This window comes from Lontra canadensis, unplaced genomic scaffold, assembly GCF_010015895.1.
Source record: "Lontra canadensis isolate GAN:19392208 unplaced genomic scaffold, GSC_riverotter_1.0 scaffold14, whole genome shotgun sequence".
In the NCBI taxonomy this organism is placed as follows: Eukaryota; Metazoa; Chordata; class Mammalia; order Carnivora; family Mustelidae; genus Lontra; species Lontra canadensis.
In genome coordinates, this window is record NW_022631008.1 from 16,744,187 (window position 1) to 16,768,229 (window position 24,043).

Below are 24,043 nucleotides of genomic sequence, written 5' to 3' on the forward strand. Positions count from 1 at the left end.
CACTGTTCTATAACAAATAATATATTTGATGCTGTAAGGAAGAGCAGAGACAACCATATAACTTAGCAGGTGGGTCTTAGCTAAGTAATTGGCAAAAGAGCCCGAAGAGGATAAACCAATCAGAGTCTCTGCAGACTTCAGAGTTCTCTAGACTTGAGATTTAGCTACTTTAAATGAATTAGATGCAATGCTTTAGAGAAGAGGCTTGTTTTTAAGGGTGTCTCTTCGGATATGTTCCAGTGCCTGGCACAAATAGGGACGTTTCTGTCCTATCTTATTAACTAAAATGTTTGGGTTTCTTTTAACTGTGCATTCTCATTTCCAGCAGAGAGTGGGAGCACGAGACACATGATACAATAGGGAAAATGTCAAGGCAGTGTTTTCAAACATAATCATCCAAATGTGAAGGGACATGCAGTTGAGAAGAAACAGAGTCAGATGATATAGCAAGAAGAGAAGAGAGCAGGTGACGGATTCTGATGTGACGCGGACATGCCAGATCAAAGACTCCGACGGGTGAGAAACATTTCATTGGGGAATCAAGTGAATTGTTATCAAGTTAACAGAGAGAAGGAGGACTGTGGAGATAATAGAACTGGCTTTCAGCCACCACATCTAAGAACTTTGCCCAGAGGAGCTATTCAAGTGCTTGTTCAGAACACACAGTCTGGAAGCTTAAATGAAAGTGCCCAGGATTCCAGTGGGGTCTGCTCACTTTAAATGTCTCCGCCCTCATCACCAGGACCTCTGACCTTCCGGAGAATGTCACCCATAGTCCAACTGTCTTCCTGCGAAAGGACCAATCTCCTCCCTCAGAGAGATTTATGGATTCTACCACTTCAGTGACTTTAGCACTTAATTTGCATTTTAACACTTGCGATCGGACTAATTTGTTATACATGCCACTAATTTTTAAGTTAAAAAAAAAAAATCCTTGCACCGTATTTTCAGATCATTAAGTGTCTTTTCATACTCCTTCAAACCAAGTAATTTTATTATGATTCCTAATTTCTTAACTCTTTTCTACCATTTTGCTGTTTTGCAGAACAAATCTACCACTTCAAAGGAAATAATTTTAAACGATTGATTTGCAAAGCTGAACAATAATTACCTTTGAGGAGTCTGAAGAGAGAGCACCGAGTGGCTTTCTCTGATCTCATTGCTCTCTGAGGTTGCTCCTAAGTGGAGCAATACACTTACTCCTTTTCACCTTGTTTTTTTCTTTAAGCGTTTTCCACAACTGTTCCAGAACTTTAAAATATGAGTGATTTTGACAAAACAGTACAAAATTTCTCAGAAGGACACATTAAAATTTATCAAGATGAAAGCAGGAGTGGAATTAATATGAACTAATTGGACAACTTAGAAGGAACTGGAACATATCCAGAATAAGAGCAGCATGTTTACATGACCAGATCCTGAGTCTTAATAAGCAAACTTCCAGAAAATACCATGGAATTTATCATCATTGAATTTGAAATGTTAAACTAAACCTGTTAAAGGTTTAACTAACTAAACCTGTTAAAGCTAGCTGAATTACCAGCTGTATTTTTATATGACGATCAGAATCATAAAAGAAAGAAAGAAAAAGCTGAATTAACAACTGTCGTATATGGGCAAGAAAGAAAACTCGGGAAAATAGAATTAGCCAGAGCAGCTGGAAGGGTCTGACATCGAGGAAGAATGTCCTATGACTGTATCCGATCAATGCAGTTGAAAGATTAACCTGGTTATATGCACTGGAAGGACACCGGGCCTGCCAGGTGCAGCATGGTCTTCAAAGAATGTCATCACAGAAGGCGATGCCTGGCATCCAGTGGGCACTCAGTAGCTCCTAGGGGGGTGGAGGAAGGGACAGGTGGTTGGATTGATGAGTGGATGCATGGGTGGTTGGGTGGGTGGCTGGAAGGACAGATGGACATTTAGTCAAGAGTCCATAAAGAGATCGTATGTTACCTCTAAAGCCACCCAATTAGGGGACATGAGTGAGAGGTGGTCGAGTGGTTAAGGCAATAGACTGCCAATGAGGGGACATGAGGGACACAAAAGAAACTCTGTAGCCCTGACAGGCAGGCGACACCAGAGCTCGGCAGGTGGAAGCTATTCAGGGAGAAAGAACAGGGAGGCAGCAAATAAGAGCAGAACCTCCATTCTGGAGAAATCAAAATAAATGGAAGATCGTCAACATAATAATTTTTAAGAGGCAAGTAGCACAAAAAATAAGCTCTCTGATGAAAAATAACAACAACAATTGGGTTTTGAGCACCAGACAAAAGCTCAATTCTCAGACCTAAGGCACAGGCCGAGACGTTGTCTCAGAAACAGCACACAACTTCACCTTATCAGAATTGGGGCATGAGGTCAAGGCTATACTAGCACCGAAGACCACTGATGCTGAAACCTGAAAACTCATTAAATCTCTCCTCTGTGGAGATGGGATGAGTGCTAGATGTGTTCAGGAAGAGCCAGCCTTGGGAGAGGAGACAACAGAGGCTGGAAATCAAACAGGCTGGAGCAAACGGGACCCTAACGATGCCAGTAAAGGAGAACCGAGATGGGGTTCCAGAAAAATGCAAACATCAAATATCATGGGCAATTCCAACAAGCATCTGAAAACATATCCACCCCATAGACAAATAGGTCTACGGTTGAGAATCTTGAACGCTCGTGTGATCCCACTTCTATGTGCTACCCTTACATCAATAATCCAGTTTGGGCACTAATAGCCTAATAACAGAAGCGCCACCAGCCATCAACATTCCTTGACTCCCTTCCGTGCAAAGTGCTCGGTCCCAGGCCTTTGTCAGAAAAGAGAATTCCTGTGGTTTAGAAACCCACGACAAGAATGCTACAATGTAACAAGGATTATGTGAAAAATATTCAAAGGTTTTCTTTTCCAAAATCGAGACACAGATCATCCACTCAAGTAGCAGGGATTTCTGCCATCCAACTGAAAGAGACGGGAAACGGTCCACTGGGCTTGCAGGAATTATGCGTGCTGAAATCAAGAAGCCAGAATGTACAGAAGGCATTTGCCTTTCCACTCGATAGTCCTCTTAAACCCTCATCCAAGTTGGTCTCGGAGCCTGGGCCTCTCTCCAGCCAGAAAGACAAAGCAAAGGAGCTGAAAGTCTCTGACTCCAGGCCCCAGGATGCGAGCAGTGCTGCTCCTGGGGAAAGAAGCCCCTTCTCCCATTCCACCAGCCTGAAGTTTCAAGGCACCTTCCCCACATCAGTATTCTGAAGAGGCCCCCTGATGCAGTGGCATTGAGACTGAGGGTTGTTTTGGTTTGAGTCCATTCCGTATTTCTAGCCCCCAGCATTGCCTCAAGCCACTTGCACTTGCTTAAGAGGATCATTTGCTACTGATGTTTGCTCGGAGCATCAGCAAGATGTGATGGGGCTGCCTTTGCTTAGCAAATAATCCCAGTTTCAAAGAAGGGAGAAAAGCTGCCTGGCAAGCCCAAAGCTGCTATGGAGAATTCCAGAAGGAAGACGCAATTTTTCAGAACCAGGGTCCGTGATGCCTTATCCCACGGCTCCGTGAAGCCCCACACAGCAGCATCCTTGCCCCTGGGGCAGACTGGAGATCTGACACAGGAAAGGAAGTACTTCCCCCAAAGTCTGGTTACCTCTATTGGGGGCAGGGGGTGAAAAAAAACTGAATTCTGAATGTTAGCAAGATAGAAGCCACTGGCTCAGAGTTAGAGAGTAGGAGTGCACCCCCTACGCTAATGGAAGATTCCTGTATCTTCCACACCACAGCATCCTCTGCACTGGCAAAAATGCCAAAGGGAGCTGGCCTCAGGGAGCCTCTCCTCCATTCCTGCTCTCCTTACTATTCAACAAGCCAAAGAAGAATGCAAAGAAGTCAAAGAAGGAGATTCCTGTCTCTTTCCTGTGAAAATATATTCTCATGTGTCCATGCCTAGAGGACCCAGATGGGGCAACTTTATTCCATTCACCTCCGCTGTCAGTCTGTGCGGTTCTTTTCTTAATTGGAAGCATGGATATCATCCCCTTGTCCTTCCCCTTCCCCTTCCCCCCCCCCCCCCCGCCCTCTTTGGTCTTTGAATTCCCAAAGGGGAAAAGCAGCACTGGGGGTGGGGGAGGTGCGGGCAGGACAAAGAAGCCAAAGCAATAGATGAGGTTGGAGGTAAAGACCAACCCAATAACTCTATCACCCCTGTGAAAGCCGGCTGTATTACCAGGACCTTCCATTGTCATCCTGGCAGAAATCTGAAGATCTCTCTTTCCCAGTCTGTGGCTTCCTCCACCGGGAAGTGGGAAAGACAATGCCCATTTCGCAGGGCTACCGAGGGAATTAAGTGATATGATGAGTACACACAGCCCGGTGTGTAGGAGGTGTCCAATAAATGGGAGCATTTATCATAATGTCCTCCCCTGACATGTCAGGCACATCAGCCACCTGTACACCATTGTCACTGTCCTTGTAACTGGCCACCCACAAGCAGCCCATGCAGTCCAACTTCGCCAGACAAGGCAGATGGACCATGACTTCAACCAGACTGCCTTCTGCTGTGGCCCCTGGAGCTATGGCCCTCTTTCTTATCAAGGCCAGGTGAGCCCCAGAGGACAAACTAAGCTTTGCCTTTGGAGAAGACTAACCTTTGAGCTGAAATGGAAATTGAACAGTTCTTTTTAGAGTTTGGAACACCCAGGGATTTCTCCTTTCTATTCCATACTGCTGCCCATACTCTTGCCCTAATTTGCAATTAGAGGCTGACTTCAAGGAGCAATGCTGTAATTGGAAGGACAGACTGTATCAATATTTCTGATGCACCTGAACCCATGTAAGTGCCTGAGAAGATCCTGGATCTGTAAGATTTATGGACCAATTTTCTTAACAGAAGTGGTTTGCATAGGCTTTGGATAAGAATCTGAAATCATGTTTCCTTATCTAAACTGGACTACTTTAAAAGAAGAAGATACAGCATCAGCTTTCCAGGGCGTGGTTTGTGGCAATCCAAGACCAAGGAAATTAATTATCTGGAAAATGAGTGTTACAAATCAGCAGTTCTATACATGAAAGACACAAGACCACATTTCACAGAGTTTGGGAGAATCCACCCGAAATAACTACTATGATAGAAAAATCAGTAATTGAACTCAAATGGTATTATTTATCTGGACCTTGGTAACTATCTCCAACATTATGACAGAAGAGATGTGATAAGAGGAGCTATTGTCTATCTGAACAGTCAGTTGGGGTGGTTAGGGGGTCATAAATCTGCACAGGAGTTAACCTCACATTACAGTCTAGAACAGCCCTCACCATGGAAGTAATGGTGCCCATGCACCCATCCATCTCAGTTACAATGGAGACACAGAACTCTGTGTAGCTACTGTGGAGGCCAGTGGTTTCTCAAGTATAATATCCCTTTTAGTCCATCAGTTTCTAGTGGCTCTAGGATAAGCAGGATTTTATTGGGAGCCTAGAAGCATATTCTTAGAAGTAGAAGTAACCCCACATTACTTCAAATGGTTACCATATTGAACTGGAAAAGTTAAAGTCTTGCCATGTAGGTAAAACGAAAATAAATAATAAACTTAAGTAGGAAACAGACTTTTGACCAGTTTTTCAAGCATTCCTCATCTTTTTTTGTCACCCAAGGACTTTATACGGCATTTTCATCTTCAAATGAATTTGGGCCATCACAGTATCTGTCCATAATCTCCCAGCAATTCAAAATGAGCAAATTCCCTATTTTCCCCTGAGAGTGAATTTCTGAGACTATTTTACAGGTGATGCTAAAAAAACCAAATCCCAATATACTGGGGAGAGGGGAGTGTTGAGTGGAGAATTGTTTAAGAAAGTACCTGAAATCGAACTGCTACTGTTCTACAAAATAAATAGACAAAAACCTGAGATGGTTCTCTCCCATCCATTCCCACACAGCTTTCTTCTAGAAAGCATTGCCTCCTGATCTTTCACAGTCCTGCTACAGAAATGTTCCTATGGTAAGAGTTATCAGAGAAAACTTAGATTCTGTTAGCGGTATCTTCTAGCACCACCTCTAAGCTTTGCCTACTTTTCTCCATCCTGAAAACTCTTCTCATGTTTCTTCTTTCCACTGGATCCGTCTTGGACAGGCAGCATCAGCAACAGCTGGGAGCTTGTTAGAAATGCAGACTCTCCGAACCACCCCAACCTAAGTAAGAATTCGCTTTTTATCTGGACTTCCACATAATCTCCCTGCACATATCATGCTTAGCGAAATAAGTCAATTGGAGAAAGACAACTATCATATGATCTCCCTGATATGAGGGAGAGGAGATGCAACATGGGGGGTTAAGGGGGTAGGAGAAGAGTAAATGAAGCAAGATGGGATTGGGAGGGAGATAAACCATAAGTGACTCTTAATCTCACAAAACAAACTGAGGGTTGCTGGGGGGGAGGGGTTTTGGGAGAGGGGGCGTGGGGTTGTGGATATTGGGGAGGGTATGTGCTATGGTGAGTGCTGTGAAGTGTGTAAACCTGGCGATTCACAGACCTGTACCCCTGGGGAAAAAAATATATTATACGTTTATAAAAAATAAAATTTAAAAAAAAAAAAGAGTTTGAGAAGCCTGTGCTACATTTCATTCTCCCTATTCCTAAACCCACTTGGCTTTCTTGAGTTCTCTCTCTTTCTACCAGCATCAGTGAAGGTTTTCTTGGTGATCCTGTTCCGATTACAGTCTCAAGTGGTTCCCCTTCTGCCCTCTCATGGTATATGAAGTGGTGTGTAGAAGACATTACTTTCTTCTTTTGGCTCTTGTGCTTTTCATTATCCAAGCCTACCTAGGTTTGCCTTGTCTTGTTCCTTACATTTGTAGCTTGACAAAAACAAATTAACTGCTTGTCTTCTCTGTGCTGGCTCCTGTGACCGGTGCTACAATCACAAAGGTAGGTGAGAGACAGGCCCTGTCCTCCACGAGATGCAGTCTAAATGAGGAGAGCTAGACTCTCTCTTCTCATTCACCCCAACAATGGGCTCTGCTGTGAGCTCTCCAAGAGCACGAACACTTGAGAAAAGGGCTTCACCAGCCCAAATGGAGCAAAGATGCCAATAAATAAATTACAGCCATTAGAGGTAAATCAGATCTCATTGTTAATTAGGAACCTATCTCCCTTTCTGTACATGGATTAGTCAGTCAATGCCCAAAGCACAAAGACACCAAACACCCTTTTCCATCCACTACACTTCCTGTTTCTTCCTTAAAAAAAAAAAAAAAAAGAGGGGCACCTGGGTGGCTCAGTGGGTTAAGCCTCTGCCTTCAGCTCAGGTCATGATCTTAGGGTCCTGGGATCGAGCCCCGAGTCAGGCTCTCTGCTCAGCGGGGAGCCTGTTTCCCCCTATCTCTCTCTGCCTGCCTCTCTGCCTACTTGTGATCTCTCTCTCTGTCAAATAAATAAATAAAATCTTAAAAAAAAAAAGAAAGAAAGAAAGAAAGAAAGAAAGAAAGAAAGAAAGAAAGAAAGAAAGATTTTACTTATTTATTTGTCAGAGAGAGAGAACATGAGTAGGGGGGAGGGTCAGAGGGAGAGGCAGGCTCCCTACTGAGCAAGCCCGATGTGGGGCTCAATCCCAGGACCCTGACGCTTAACCAACAGAGCCACCCACGCATCCCTCCGGTTTCTTCCTAATAAAACATTTGCCAGTGCACACAGACTCATCTGACATCTTTATCAAAGCAACAGTAGGGAAGAAACTGCACACCCTAAAGTCCTTGGGATCAGATCTCTCTCTTGCCTACTTTCACTGATATGACCACCCAAATGTGAACATATGTGGGAGACTAAAGATAGCTGCAAATTCTTTGTAATTCCCTCCACAAAGGTGTCATTTATTAACCTTCCACTGGCTTTAGCCTGTGGTCCTGTGCCTTCCTAATGAAGAGACATGACACTATTCCAATCCAGCTCTGAGCCTGGAGAAAGCCTGGGAACCTCCATCGTTGCTCTTTTGGGATCCCGGAGTCACTGTGTAGGTAATCTGACCATCCTGTTGGCGAAACTCCATGAACTGGTGAGGTTCTGAAACTGTGGAGAAGGAGGCAATCTCTGCCCTCCCAAAATCCCAGTCTAGGCTCGGATGACTCCAGTTCCATTTGCCATCTGAGGGCAGTCACATGAGAGACTCCAAGCGACACAAGCGGAACTGTTCCGCTGAGTCCCGTCAACCTACAGAACCAAAGGAGCGCTAATAAATTGACTTCTGTTTTGAGCTACTAAATTTGGGGAGAAGGTTGTTATGCAACAATAAATAACTGAAACAATGTACTTCCGGTAAATCAGGGATGGTCTTGGAACCCCAAGATGCTAGCGCTACCTGTTAGAAATCTGCCTCGTGTGAGAGAAAATAAGCAACATGGCCATGTGACCGGCCAGCCGTCAACTGACATTCCAGTGGTGGTCCCACTGCATGTGGAAAAACATGAATATCCACCTAAAGAAGAGGATTGATAAAGGCAGGGACGTCAGGGCTCAGTCACTTTCTTCAAAGTGAGACGAGGACTGTTTTCAGGTATGACCAACCAAACTCTAGAGCAGCTGAGATAACCTGCCACCTTCCCCCATAAACTATAAACTTTGTCGCTTTCCTTGATGTCTAAACTCCCAACGGCATCCCGCTGCTGAAGAGAAAGAGGCTTCCAGTAAGAACTGGCCAGACTTCTTGTAGAAATGCCAATATCTTATCAGGGATCATTCATGAGGAATGTCTACAGATGTCTGCAGGGAAAAGGATTGGATCTCCCAGAATCAAAAAGCCCCAGCTACTTTTTCCTGATCCTCATCGGGGCTCACCGCCTCTGGTCATCATCGATGCTGGCGGGAAGCAGTGCTCCCGAGACGTGACTCACTGCACAACCACTGGCCAGGAGGTCTCGGAGAGCCGGGGGGTGAGTGCAGAGGGGATGACAATGGGAGGCTGACAGTCTCGAGGTGCTCCATAAAGAAACCAGCCAAGGGCGGCGCGTGGGCATCATGCCATCCAGAGTTCAGCAGTAGTGAAAAGAGCAAGTGGTGAAAGAGAAAATTCTACAAGAGGCCTGGGATGTCCCAGCATTGATCTCACATGAGACACGTGGAGAATGGGGGGGGGTGGTTTCACTGAATTATTGGTTGTGGAACAGTCAGCGCCTAAGGTATGGTTGGCAATGCCCTGGGAAGAGACACATAGGAAAACCTACATCGAGATATAATCAACTAAAATTAGGGGAGTAATTAAAGTAATTAGGTCATGTTTGCATGAAACTTAATGTTGCCATTACAGATTCCACGGAGGCGGAATACTGAGGGGCTGGTAAACGCTCACGTGCCCGCCTAGCTGGGCGGTCCTGGAGCCTTACTTCTCCCCCTTCACCTCTGCTTCCTCATCTGCTAAGCGAGACACCACCACCACCATGTTTCATTAGTTCTAAGAGGCGTGTTTTCTCACATTTTTACATCTCCAGAAAAAAAAAAAATCATCATTTACAGTGACTTAAAATTTGTTGGTAGAGTTTTCTCTTTCTTTCTCAGTGTACATAAAATGGTGGTGCATTTAGAACTCGTGGCATCTTAGACTTGATGAAGAGGCAGGATCTATGGCATTTGGTTGTCGAGAGGATTAAATGAATGAGTACTGGCCAAAATGTAAAACTGCCTTACAGGGGGCAAGTGCTGGAAAAAAATGTGAGTTATCCTAACAGTTACCAAATGTCAGCTTTTTTGCAGGTAAGTTCCCACCTCGACAGGAACAGTCAGCTGCTGTTGAAGAGGGGTGAGCAACACGGGCACACGATCCCAACCAAAGCAAGTCTACTCCTTTCTTCATTTTACTGCCTGGACTTCACACCCATCCCATCCCTCCACAAGGTCAGGGCTACTCAACTCTGCTTGCACAGAGGAATTGCCTGGGAGCTTTTTTTTTTTTTAAGATTGTATTTATTTATTTTAGAGACAGAGAGAGAGAACAAATGGTGGGGGGGGGGGGTAGAGGGAGAGACAGACTCTCAGTCAGACTCCACAGCTGAGCACCAAGCCTGATGCAGGGCTTGACCTCACGGCCCTGAGATCATGACCTGAGCCCAAACCAAGAATCGGATGCCTAATCAACTGAACCATCCGGGCACCCCCTGGGGAACTTTTTAAAATGCCAGTGTCTCTGACATCACCCCCCTACACACACACACACACACACACACACACACAACTTTCTCTGGCCTGGGATAAGACTCTGACTGGCATTGAGGTTTTTTAAAAATTCTCTAGGTAATTCTGATGTGCACCCAAATGGAAAACCACTCATTGAATTACAAGGTCTTTGAGAATAATGGCCTTTCTAGGAAGAAGACGAATGGAACGCCACAGTTAGGGTCCTGGAGTCAGCCATATGTGGGTTCAAATTCCTGCTCCTCCCCTTAGCTGGCTAAGTGACAAACTGCTTAACTTCCCACAGCGTCAATCTCTTCATCTAAGAATTGGGAAGGATAGCTACCTCATAGGGTTGTTTAGGAGAGTTATTAAATATCATGGTAACAGCAGAGCACACACATTTAATAAGTCAGCTGTTGTTATTAGTGTCATTTAACCATCTATCCAGGGGGGGTGCTTAATAAATATTTGCTACTTCGAATTCAGAGACCACAGAAAGCCCCTCTTGTGGAAAAGTAGGGCAGAGAGGAGGAGGTAATCAATGGATGCTGGGTGAGGGCTATCCCCCAACTGAGCCTAACTAAGCCTGTCTGAACCTTGAATTGTGGGCGCTATTCTCCAACAGGGCAGCACGCCCCATCATGGCCATTGAGGGAACGTTCTCTGCCCAGAGACATCTCCACCTGTTCTGTCTCCATGTGGGCAAGCTGACAACTAAGCAGCATCTGAAAATTTGGGCAGAGGCACAGTCTGAGGAACCCTCCAGAACAAGGAGGGTGAAACAAGAAAATAAATCCTGAATGCAGGTCTGTGGTGATCCTTTCCTCGGGAATAAATCCTGACCTTGAAAGCTGAGCAGAGAGGAAGGCCTGGTCCCCACGGCCTCCCCGTCCTGCCAGCCTGGGCTAGGAGACCACCCTTCCGCACTCGCCACACTGCAGCGATAAGCTGTACTAACAAGGCTACATGAGAAATGTGCAGAAGCTGCGCAGAGAAATGAAGCCTGGGCCCCATTCCTCCCATCAGCATCAAATTTTTATTTCCTGACTAAATAGAAGCTCTGCAGAACACAAACCAAACTAGAATGGAAATCATTTGCTGCCCTCTTGTGGGGGACTCCATATCCTTCCCCTCTGGTCGGCTGGACTTAGAGACCTGTAAAAACGGGGGGAGGGGGGAATACACATGATGTCCAGAAGCCCTGCTCCCCTCTGTGAAGGATCTGGAAAACTGCACGTCTGCCTGGTCCCAACCAACCCGTGTGCCAGAAAATCAGTCTAGTTCCGGCCATGGCCTGGAGGACTCAAAGGAAGTCTGGGTATATCCTTAGTGGGAAGGGGAAGGAGGAGAAACAGTAAAAGATCTGTTATGGTTTGTCATTTTCCTATGGTCCGAATCTGGATCTGGGCTCTTGGCCTAACCCTGGACCAATCAAGGGGGATGGGGGTGGGGACAGATACCCGGATAAAGTATTCCAGGACCAATTCTGAGAGTTACATCTCCTCTAGGGTAGCAGAAATCAGGGGCTTAGGCTTGTCATCAAATCCTAAACCACATCAAGCAAACTAGGCCCTGGGGAGCAGGAGGGGACCTGAACTGACGCAGAGTAACCTGGGCAGGAAGCAGATGCTCTGTCCCCCACTGCAGCCCGAGCCCCATTCCTAGCGAGCCAAACCAGACTTCAGCCCTTCAGAAGCGAAAAGGATTTCTGTTTTGGTTTGTTTTTAGGAATGTTGAAAGATACCCTCCCTGGCTTGGAATATATCCAAAATGTGCGTGGAAGTCATAGCCTCTCTGGAGACTACCCTGTGCTAATGAAAGATTTAAGATTTCCCTGTTAGCCACCACGTAATTTGCAACTCAACTAGTGACAGATAAGTGAACCAGAATGGATTTTTTTAATTATTACAGACTTAATATATACAGAATATTTCAGAAATCTTACAGAAATGCAACAGCATATTCTAGCAATCTAAGGAAAAGAGGGAAGTCTTAATAAAACAGTATTTTATTTACTACTATCTTTTTATTGCTGTGTCACAATACAGTTGGCTCCTAACACTAGGACTGGAGCAATCCTTCTGATCCCAGGGGTATGCACGTGAGAAGGGACTGTTTTATGAGGATCCTCCATCGCCCCCACATCACCATTGTTTTCGTTCTAAGGCTAGTCCATGCAGAAATCAATGAAATTTATTTTTTTCTTATGTGGTTGACTGTCCTAGAATTGCATAAGCACAGCTTCACATTAATGACACCTCCATTTGAGGAATCAGAAAACATAGACCTAATGGCATCACTCACCTCTCTAGAACCTCTCATGGTCCCACAGTGTTCTGAGTCTCTAAAGCTGTCGGATACGGTAGCCATTAGCTCTGTGCGTCTATTTAGGTTTATACTTTAGTTCCTTAAAATTAAAGACCCTCCATTGCACTAGTCCCGTTTTAAGTGCTCAGCAGCTACCTAGGGCTACCATGTAGAACAGCACAAATATCAAAGATGTCCAAGATCGCAGAAAGCGCTCTTGAATGGAGTTTTTCTATAGGATGGCTAAAGACCTTCCACAAAGCAAGCAAGGCTCTTAACATGCTGGTCCTATCTGCCTTCTTCTCTCCTCTCTGGCCTGTCTCCTAACTGTCTCACTACAAGATCCCCAAACCCATCCCCGATGCTAATCTCCCTGGGCTGTCTCCCCTGTACTTCCCACCTCCACTCCCTAGTAAATTACTACTTACCTTTTAAGACTCGGGTTCAATATCAGCTCCTCCCGGCAGCTTCCCATGACCCACTTTCCCCTCCCCACAACTACACAGTGAATTGGCCTGTGTGAGTAATTCCATAACTGTTTATTTTTATAAAATATTTGTCCCTTGTTAATTGTTCTTAATAATATATTTTACTGATATATACTACATTTAATTATAAAACATTTTCTTATCTACGGGTAATTTTATCTTTAGAAGTTTTATAAAATAACTATTTTAACACTAGTTGTGAACTTTGATCCCATCCTAGTTCGAAATGTCGTTCTCAAAAAACACCTCCTCCACCGTCAGGGCCAGGGTGACCTGGAAGAATGAGGATCGAACCAGAAACCAGAAACCTGGGTCAGAACCTCAGGAGAAGCCCTAACTACCTGTGTGATCTGAGACAAGGCACCCGACCTCTCAGTTTTCTCATGTTTCAAATGCAGATTTGGGCCTGCTGATCTCTAAGAACTTGAAGTCCTTCCAGGACCTGCGTCTAAGGAGGGAGCCAATGGGAAAACGCTGGACAACACAGGGCAGTGAAACTGGGCGGTCGGAACCGCCCACTTGAAGCTTTTGAAAATGAAATCTAAATTTCTGCATGATCTGCGCATGTCCATACCAAGCTAGATAACTCCAAGGACCACTCCCTCATCCTCCCCGCCAAGAGCCACCAGATTCTCAGAGCCGTGTCAAGAGTCATCACCTGACAGCAATCTACCTAGGGCTCAGACTTGCTCTGTTTGTGATTCATTTGCAAATACCAGAATTATTGAGGAAATGGAAAGGTACTAAAGGACTCAAAATGACACTAAACAAGGCAGATGTCATTAGCCCCCCAAATCAACATATGGCAGTCTCCTGAGACGTCCAGGCGTCCCCTGAATCGTCATCTTCTCAGAATGGCTTTTCCTGCCCAAGCATCAGGCCGGTCATTCCCCTTCACACTCCCCGTTTTGTGTTCTTTATAACACTGTTATCTGAAACTCTCTCTCTCCTGTTTCCTTATCTATTACGTGCCCAGACACACACTGGATTACAAACCCCACCAGAGCAAGACTGTATCTGCCTTATTCACCATGATTGCCCTAACCCCTCTGTTAATGACTCACACATGGTAAACACAGAATAAGTATTTGATGATTATTTGCTGGCCAAATGAGATCAGCAAAATGACGGCAGACTCACCCCTATGGTAAAATTACATTTGGTTATGTCTTAAAACCTGCCACTACTCCCATGTTTGCCCTCCAGGATTGCATAGCTGTATGTGAAAAATCTTTTTACTGTCCCGACCTTGTGTTATATACTAATGAGGCTCCATTCTCCTATGTCCCAATGAACACACTCTCTTCTTTTGGCACTCTCTTTATACTTTATACTTTGCTATGCCCTTAGTAGGCAGCCGTGGGCTTTACCAGATTATACTATTTCTTCTTTGCTAGGAAATCAGGGGCCCAGGAGTGGGGTCCAATGGTTCTATGTATATGCAGCAATACTTTGTACCTCTGACTACATGACTCAGAGCCAAGTGAGACAACCAAGAGTAGGGGAAGCAGGAACTAAGATAGCTCCACAGTCCTCAGTGGCACCCAAATGGGATCAATCAGATTTTTTTTTTCACCAAGGATCTTAAAAGTAGAATGAAAATCCCAGACACTAGGGCTCACCAATCTCTAGAAGACACGGAATACTTACCTATAGAATTGTGCATTCTGAGATTTGCTCTCCCCATTCTTCATTCAGCCCTGTGAGACATAAGGGTTTTCCCAAAGATATATTTATTTAGTTTAGAGGAGGCAAGAGGGGAAGGGAGAGAGAATTTCAAGCAGACTCCCTGCTGAGTGTGGAGCCCGACGTGGGGCTCGATCTCACGACCCTGAGGTCATGACCTGCGCAGAAACCAAGAGTCGGACGCTCAACTGACCAAGTCACCCAGGTGCCCCAGGTGTTTCTCTAATTGATTTCTATTGTTTGTTATCAAATGTACCTTAAATGATACAAGCAAAGGAGTACTCTATTCCACTCCATAGCAAGTGACTCTCTCACAACATCCTATCTGGCAGATATCACTGTGACAATACAGGCATTTAGTTGTAGTTAAAATAAATTTACACCTTGATCGAAGTTGGCTGCTCACCAGTAGGAAGCTGCTGGTGCACTGTAAAATGTAGGAATGTGGACGAGAGTTACCAATCCGGAAAGAACCCAGGTTGCTGGGGAAAATGGCACAAAACCAAAACGATCAAATTTTATGGCAATAGCGATTAAGACATAATGTTATAATCATCTACATGATCAGATACGAGGAGCTGGGAAAATCTGGCTTGCTGGCAGTGTAAATGGAGGAGACGTGAGGGTTTCCACTGAGTCTAATCTCCCTATAAGCTAACATGATGAGCACTAATAAACCGATCAAATTTCCAGCTCTTGATAGGTAATAATGACACTGCAGCTTGTGTGGATTAAATATTATTTGAAGTATGGTGTCTACATCTGTTGTCATTCTGTAAGGCTAACACTGGTTAGAGATCACCAAGGAGAGGGCTGCAAAGTGGTAAGAGATGGATAAACCATGTGACATGAGGAACCATTAACAGAATCAGAGATATTTGGTTTACAGAAGGAAAGGCTGAAGAAGGTCCAGTTACTTCATCACATATTTAAAGAACGAGGACATGAAAGAAAACCTTCATTGAAATTCAGGAGATGGAAGTAGAAACAGTAGAAGAAAACCAGAGGGAGGCAGAATTTAACCGAAAGAATGCTTGCTATCACAATTTTATATAATAAGGTGCCTAACCAACAATATAATAAGATGCCCAACCAAGAAGTAGGCTACCCTCCCTGGAAATATTCTCAAAGAAGCTAACCGTTCCCGGCTATTTTAGAAAGTGCTTCCACGTTGGATGGATGAGTGGCACAGAGGACATCCCAGTCACTTTCAGGACGAAGATGTGGTGCTTCCTGGGCAGGTCCTCTCACTCACCGTCTGAGGGATTTGAGTGACTATGTTAATTCCTCTTGTGCTCTTCAGCCCCACCCAGAAGAAGCAGGAGACTAAATTAGATGGTCCCCAGGTCCCTCAAATTGCAAAACCCTAAAACTCACAACGGAGAGGGAAGAGGACAGCAGAGGAGGTAGGGTAGGCTCACAGGTAGGAAAGAGGGGGGAGAGAGAAAGGAGGAAAGAGGGGAGGCTGATGTTTGCAATGGGAGAAAGAGAAGGAATCAAAAGGAGAAAAGAGAAAGATGGAAAGAAAATGGAGGGTTCTGCCCTTCCCCAGCAACTCCCAGGCCTACTTAATAGCTCCGTCTCCACCTTCTTTATTGTTCAGCTATTTTGATAAATTTCAGTTGGCATTAACGTAGAGCATGTGCTTAATACCATAGTTTTAACTTCCAATTCAATTTTATTACTGAAGGTGTCTTTTTTTTTTTCCAAACAAGGGCTTCTCTGAGACCCATTGTATTTTCCTTTTATATTCATCACATATTAAAGGTTTCCAGGAGCCCCTAAATTTCCCATTTATGCTGATGCTCCCATTTGGTATGCTGAAGGTACTTCATTGCCATTCGTTATGAATGAGCTACAACAGTATTGCAACAGCACTCAGCAAACAGCTCCTGACTTTCAGGTGTCATTACATGCAAGTTAAACTAAATGGATGAATTTTTAGCAGGAATAATGTAGTTCATGTTGACATTATTCACAGCTTTCCCAAGAAGACAGGTATTAATCAGACAACACTCGTGTAGGTCTCAGTATATAAATATTTGGGCGTCTGGCTAAACAGTGCCCTAACCTTTAAAAGGCATATAGACCTTATGCTTTAAATAGGATCATCAGTATAAAGGGCAATTTAGGACAAATAAAAGGAAGAATCTTTGCACAGGAGTATGGATGTATATGGAACCCATTATCTCAAGAGTTTAAACAGAATACCAATAAAAATAAGTCCCCAAGAAGCATCTCGGTAAGTCAGTAATCACAAAGTTCTGTGAACTCTTCCTCCAAAGTCATTCATGTATCTGTCTCATCCTCTCTGTTCCACTGTCTTTACCCGGGGCAACATACATTTACTTAAACCTCAGAGGAAATTAAAAAAAAAAATAGAGGAACTCGGGTGTTATTTCTGGAAGTGTACAATCTAGAATGTGGGATGTGGTATACAACAAGAGATGAACAGAAAAGCACGTAGGCACAAGGCTAGGTGCTCCATGAACAGATGAAACAGTGAGTACTGCAGAAATTAAGAAGAGACCATTTCTCAGAGCAAGAACACTTCCTGGAGATGGGTGAATTTTGTACGGCCATCGTGCAGGGAACGGGAACAGATAAGCCATCAGGATGGAAACTCTATGAACCAACCTGTGAAGGTAGCCAAGGGTATGACACCATTTTGAATAACTCGGCTTTCTGGGTGGAGAACAGAGTTCACGTGAAGATGCTGGCGGTGAGCGAAAAGATAAGAAAGGTAGGATAGATAAGAATTTGGGAACCAGATATCAGAAGCCTTGACCAGCAGGTGGAGGAGATGAGACTACTCTGCAGGGGGAGAGGAACCACCAAGGCCAGAAGTTCTGACAAGAAGCAACAAGGACCCAAGCTGAGAACAATGATGTGAATGGAAAGGAAGGAACAGATCTAGACACTCTCCTCTTCCTTTCTAAAAGCCCAGTGCTGCTGGGTTCATCTTCTTTATCATCTTGCTGGTCTTCCCCTTAAAAGTCCTCATTGCACCGCACACAAAATCTGAACTCCTGCTTTTGGCCTCCACCATGCTCTTCCAGTATCTTGAACAGACCTGGCTGCAGACTCACTTGCCACTTAGAACAGAACCCCTCCACTGCATTCAAGCCGTCGGGGACACCCAGCACACACCAGCTAGACTGTCAAAGCACGGATTTCTACTATGTTTCTAAGTCTTAGATGAACCCTAATCTTATACCAGGGCAGAATTAAAACCCAAATCAGTATAACTTCCCTGAATCACAATTCAGGAGTAAACCTCTATAAGCAATTTACCCTGCATTTTTTTTCTTTAGATGAAAAATTTTAATAACTAATCTTTCCCGGGGCACTTGAGTGGCTCTGTCAGTTAACCATCCAACTCTTGATTTCAGCTCAGGTCATGATCTCAAGGACATGAGACAGAGCCCCATGTCAGGCTCCGTGCTGGGCGTGGAACCTGCTTAAGATTCTCTCTCCCTCTGCCCCTCCCCACCTTCTCTCTCCCTCTAACAAAAACAAAAACAAAAATAAAAATAAACAAAGCCACTAACCTGTCCCATCAAACTACACCAGCTTTCCCTAAGGCCAAGGTCTCCTACTAATCAATCTCTAAACCAAGCCTCTTGGCAGTCCCCTTACCCACCTGCCAGATATCTTGTCATATCTACACATTTTATATTCCCATATAAAAAATTATCTTAAGAGCCTCTCCAAATCACTAGCACAGAACAGAGCACAAGGTGAGCCATGATTATCCTTTAACTGATTGATTATATGTTTGATTTTCATATATGGATGTTCACTTCATTATAGGTTACTGAAAGAGGAGGACATTTGGAAATATTCCTCATGCCAAGGGGACAGCTTCAGAGTACCTCAGGATCTGAGGGCAAGATCAACCAGTTCGTTGGACTAACAGAATATTTAGTTCTCTTATTTTGCAATGATAAAAGAAAAAATAGAAGTCCATGAGAGGGAACAGGAAAGGTGCAGTTGCTTGAAGCAGAGCCACTGTGGTGAGGGCTTCCCACATCTAGCCTGAGAAAGGACACCAAATTCCTGCCCATTTAGGCAAGGACATCAGTGGCTCTCCAGAGACTTATGAGTATCAAACCCACATAAAAATTATTTGGTTCTCTTTCACATGCATATGCTACGTTTTACAGGAGGTAAAATTAGGAGCGCACTCTCACTTTCTACTGAGTCCCCAGGACAATGGGCTCCGACTAACCCCACTCTGCAGCGGGATCTCTAACCACTGAAGCAGGTCTAGCAGAGGTTGGGGAAGGGTGAGGGGAGTTTCCAATCAGGCCAAGCTTAGTGAATGGAGTTTGTAGAGAGCTCAGCATTTTAGTAGCAGGGTCTGCATTTTAGCATCAGAAGAGACAGAGGTAATGGCACCATCTTAAAGGCACTTTGCCCAAGAGGACTTTTGGGAAAGTGGTAGAATTCCAACCCAGGGGAAATGACTTTATGCACATTTCCCCTGCACAGGGGGATGCATTTGCCTGTGTCTTGGGAATGGCCAGATGAAAAGTCCATACTAGGGAAGTTTCCAAAGGTTCTGGGAAAGTGTCCACCACAGAGTCATCTTTAAACATCTATGGATAGGGAGACCTGGGTAGCTCCATCAGTTAAGGGTCTGCCTTTGGCTCAGGTCATGATCCCAGGGTCCTGGGCTCAAGCCCTCTGGGTGGCCTGCTTCTCCTTCTCCCTCTACTGCTCCCCCTGCTTGTGCTCTCTCGCTGTCTCTCTAAAATAAAGAAATAAAATCTTTTTTTAAAAAAACAATCTACAAATATCTACAACCATTTTGGAGGCAGTCAAGTTAGACATGCTTCCCTCTGCATCCCTCTGCTCTAACCTGAGAATGGTCAGAAGTTACAGCTAGCCAGTGCGTGTGTGGAGTGGGGAAGGGGGAAGGAGGTAGAGGTTGACAGAAGACATAAAATAAAGTTCCGTGCCCTTCTGATGGAGACTCAAGCAAACCAAGGGAGCAACTTCCCTGTTGAATGCAGCTCAGAAGTTTAACGATTACATGACTGCACGTATTCCTGACAGAACAGCACCTGTTTTGAGAGACTAAAGAGATCTCCAAATTTTACTATCCAAGAGTGAGCAGATAAACAATTTTACCGAAAATTTCATCCAATATTAGGGGGAAAACTAGCCCTGCAGAGACTGACTTTGCAGGGGCAATTAAAAACCAATAATAGGGAATGCCTGGGTGGCTCAGTCGTTAAGCATCTGCCTTCAGCTCAGGTCATGATCCCAAGGTTCAGGGATTGAGTCTCACATCAGGCTTCCTGCTCAAAGGGAGTCTGCTTCTCCCTCTGCCCTCCTCCCTGCTTGTGCTCTCTCTCTCTCTCTCTGACAAATAAATAAAATCTTTAAAATAATAAATAAAAATAAAAAAATAAAAAACAATAATAAGTTGCTTTATAATCGTATCTGACATATCTACTTTTAAAGTACTGGTTGCAGGGCCCCTTGATGGCTCAGTGGGTTAACTGTCTGCCTTAGTTAAGCCATGACCTGGCTCAGGTCATGATCTCGGAGTCCTGGGATCAAATCCCATATTGGGTTCCCCACTCAGCAGGGGTCTGTTTCTCCCTCTCCCTCCTCCCTGCTTGTGCTCTCTCTTGCTCTCTCTCTCTTTCAAATAAATAAATAAATCTTTAAAATAGATATAAAAATATATAGAAAATTTAAATATTTTCTATTTATTTATATCAATGTTCATATAAATGTATATGTATAGATTTACATATTATATGTTTATATATTATATATTTATATAAAATACTTTATATGAAAATATATTTTCATATAAATTTAACATAAATGTTAAAGTACTGGTTCTGTATGTAAGACTGTGTAGGAAAGAAAGCTAACAGTAATAGCACGAGTTCAAATTCTTCCTATCAGGGAAGAGTTGAAGTAGGAGGAGGAAAAAGTAAAAAAGGAAATCTAATCTCCTCCTACGAGGAATTTCTCCCTCTATTTTTGTGTGCAGAGATCGGGCTAAGTCCATACGTGCCAACACTCAAGCCAAGAAAGTGTCACAAACATCACTCTGCTTTCTATAGGATGCAAAAACTGAGAGCTCAAAGGAATAAACCTCCGAGGCTCCCAAAGAAAGCCATGCACAATTTTAGTGGCTGTAGTCTCATTCATAAGTTAAATACACTGTAATACATAGAAACAGTCTAAAACCAAGCATAGGTGAATGTACTTCGCGCTAGAGGCTGCAGCACAGGGTTCTGTGGGGCTGCATAAGACTTCGGGGGTGGAGAAAAGCGCAGTGCCAACCACGGGTGGGATTCGGGATTCAGATCCACGGTCTGTGTGTGTCAAGGAAATGGGAGCTGTTTGAATTACGGGGCCATAACTCCATCGAGAGATCCTCAGGACTGCATAAACCACTTGAGCCTACAAAAATTACTACCCCATATTTCAGTCACCTGTGATTTGTTCGATGAGTTATTTACTGGCTGCCTCTGCACAGTCTGTCATGTCAAACTTCAGACTTCAGAGAATTTCTTTGCAATCTGATCTTTTATCTTAGAATCTGTCCATTCCTGTAACCAATCTTTATTGAGCATTCGCTACAAGTACTGTGCTTTGGGATAAAGGGATTATGCCGTTCCTTTCAGACCTCTACCTACTTGCAGACCCTAAACCCTTAAAGTTATCCAACACAAGAAATCAGACATCCTACAGCCAGTTACAGAGCCCTGCCTGGGGGACAAACACCCCACAATGAGTAGAGCAAACGTCTGATAAGGATGCAGCCATGTGCGTTTGTGTGTGGGGTTCCCATCCTGTTCCATCCCTTCTAAGAGCTGAAGCTCATACGTGCTCGTAGAAAAAGCTGAAGCACAGTGACTTCCAGAAGCTGCTTTTAAGGAGAAAGGGGTTGATCTAGCGGATGCTAAGACATAAGGTACAGGCCCCCAGTCAGCCCACACCACCTGCAGCCAAGCAGCTGCTGGAAAGCCTTGACCTTCCCCGTCACAGATGGGCTCTTTGCCTTCTTTATCCTTTCAGTGCTAATGGAATGAAGCTAAAATGCTCATGGTGGAGACTGGGTCCTTGACAGCGGGGGGTCATCTCAGAAAGATGAGGCTTCAGCACTACCTTACACTTGTCACAGCTCAGATCGTGAGACCGCCATTTTTTTTAAGAGTTTATTTATTTATTTGACAGAAAGATCACAAGTAGGCAGAAAGACAGACTGAGAGATGGGGGAGGAAGCAACCTCCCTGCTGAGCAGAGACCCCGATGCAGGACTCAATCCCAGGACGCTGGGATCATGACCTGAGCTGAAGGCAGAGGCTTAACCCACTGAGCCATCCAGGGGCCCCGAGACCGCCATTTTTAAACATCCCGACTTCTGGAAGTCTTTTTAACCAAAGAAAGACACATTTCCTCCTTTCTGTGCTGGGGAGAGGGCACACCTGAAGTGCGATGAGCTGGAAAGGTTAAGTCACCTTAAGCATGGCAAAAGCAGGAGAACAGTAGAGAGAGGCTCAGAAGGTTCCCTCTCTCACACGTTCCTGCGTTGGAAGGACTCCCCACCATGGGGTCCAAGCCATCTTATTTGTACCTCTCTTGTGGTATTTATCAGCATCTATCCTTTACCGGAGTTTTATGTCTTACCTGCCAGTGAAGGTAGAGTCAGTGTCTGATTTATCTTTCTATTCCCCACCATGTCAAAGAAATGAAAGAGAACACCTTTCTCTTTGGCTGTCTCTCCTTGGGGGAAGTCTGGTGAAAAGAAAGCATTCAGCAGAGAAGACAGAAAAAAATCAACAACAGTCATCCATTTGTTATCTATGTGAACAGAAGAGGGGAAAAAAATGCCAATAAATTTTTTTTTTTTTTTTACAACAGCATCATTCCTTCAGTGGTGGAATGACGGGTAAAACAAAGTGGTGAATGCATAGTTTGGTAGCTCTGGAGTTTGGTGTGGGAGAACGGGAAGGGCAGTCGTGGGAAATACGGCAAGTGAGGGAGGCAGGTTTCAGGTCACAGAAAGCCTTTCGTGCCTGTACTTTATCCTGAATATGACGAAAGCCACGTGGCCACTTTCCCTGCTTGAGTAACTTGGCAGTGCTCGCCTCCGCAGACAGACACTAAAACTGGAAAGACACGGAGAAGATTAGCACAGCCCCTTCACAAGGATAACACGCAAATTCGCAAATAGCTTGGCAGCAAGGAGGAGAACGGGTTTGAGGGAGGTAGACCAGAAGGAAGGAACCTGGGGAGAAGGCAGCAGCCCCAGACGTTGAGGCTGAGCTAAGGAGGAGATGAATTCAAACTGGCAGCAGGAAGTAGAATCCACAGGACTGGGTGACTCAAAGGGTCTTGCTTAGACACCGAGAGGCTCAGAAACACAGGGGAAAGAGGATTATCCGCTCCCATCTGGACAGGTGGAGACATCCACAGGCAGCATCCCAAGGGCATCCATACAGGCAGGTCTGGGGTTGGAGATGGGAAGTGTGCAGACTCTCGCTTAGAGACAGGGACCAGCAGAGTGTGTGGAGAGCTCCTCTGGGCAGCGGGCAGTAGGAACCCTAAGAACCCTGCCACTTAGGGGTGTTTTCTCCTTTTTCAGTCATTCCCCTAGGAATTCCCTCTCTAAGGAGTCAAGGTGAATGAAGTGTGTGGGACCAATGGCCATGACCACCAGAAGTGAAGTCCATGAACCAGGCATCCCCCGCATCTCAGATAGCCTCCAACAGAGAGCCAGGGTCTGTGTGAACGTGGATCAAGGACCTGGTGACAGAAACCGCGTGTGTTCTATGAGAAGGCAGAGCCCACACAGTTGGCTGAGAATGACTCGGCAGAAGTTAATTAAGTCATTTCTGCTTCAGCACAAGCGCTCTCCTGTCTCACAGCCTTCTCCTCAAGAGGTTGTGTGGTCTGGTGGCGAACCTGCTAGAATGGTGTAGAACTAGCGGCACACAGCGGGGTCATAGCTAAGCTCTTGAACCCCAGCTCTGCTGTTCCCTTGGCGGCGATCCAGGACAAGACAGTCAACCTCTCTTCGCCTCAGTTTCCTCATCTATAAACTAGACACGGTGCTGATGGTGATGATGCTGAGGAAGGTGGTGATGATGACGGTGGTAACGGTGGGGACAGTGACAGCACCTGTCTCGCTGGGTCATTGTGAAGGATAAATGAGTTCAGGTATGTAGGTGGTCAAGACCACGGCATGTGGCTGGTAGTGAGTGATATGTAAATGTTAGCTGTTAGTACCTGATGAGTCATGAAATTCCCCCTTCCGACATGAGGAGAATCCATAAAGCAGGAAGTGGAATCAGAGTGGGCAGAGAAGTGGAATTCGACCATCAGGAACCATGAGAGGAGGTTTGAATGGGATCAGCCTGCAAGACCCCTTGCTTTGTATATG

At 44.8% G+C, this 24,043-nt stretch overlaps 1 pseudogene; it reads left to right on the forward strand.

The window, feature by feature from the left end:
- The first annotated feature begins 22,742 nt into the window (after positions 1-22,742).
- LOC116868241 lies at positions 22,743-22,837 on the forward strand (annotated as a pseudogene).
- The last annotated feature ends 1,206 nt before the right edge of the window (positions 22,838-24,043 follow it).